Consider the following 221-nt stretch of genomic DNA (forward strand, 5'->3'; position numbering starts at 1 on the left):
AGATAGATAGATAGATAGATAGATAGATAGATAGATAGATAGATATAGATAGATAGATAGATAGATAGATAGATTGTTGAACATTTACCCCCCACCTCCCCCCACACACATGATATGCACACACGCACACAACTTTGAAGTTGTTGTGCTATAGCATCGGACCGGGGTGACATAACGTCTGGTGCGATATATCGGGCTGTGATCGAATTATCTAGCGACTC

Source organism: Aplysia californica, unplaced genomic scaffold (genome assembly GCF_000002075.1).
Source record: "Aplysia californica isolate F4 #8 unplaced genomic scaffold, AplCal3.0 scaffold00006, whole genome shotgun sequence".
Lineage (NCBI taxonomy): Eukaryota > Metazoa > Mollusca > Gastropoda > Aplysiida > Aplysiidae > Aplysia > Aplysia californica.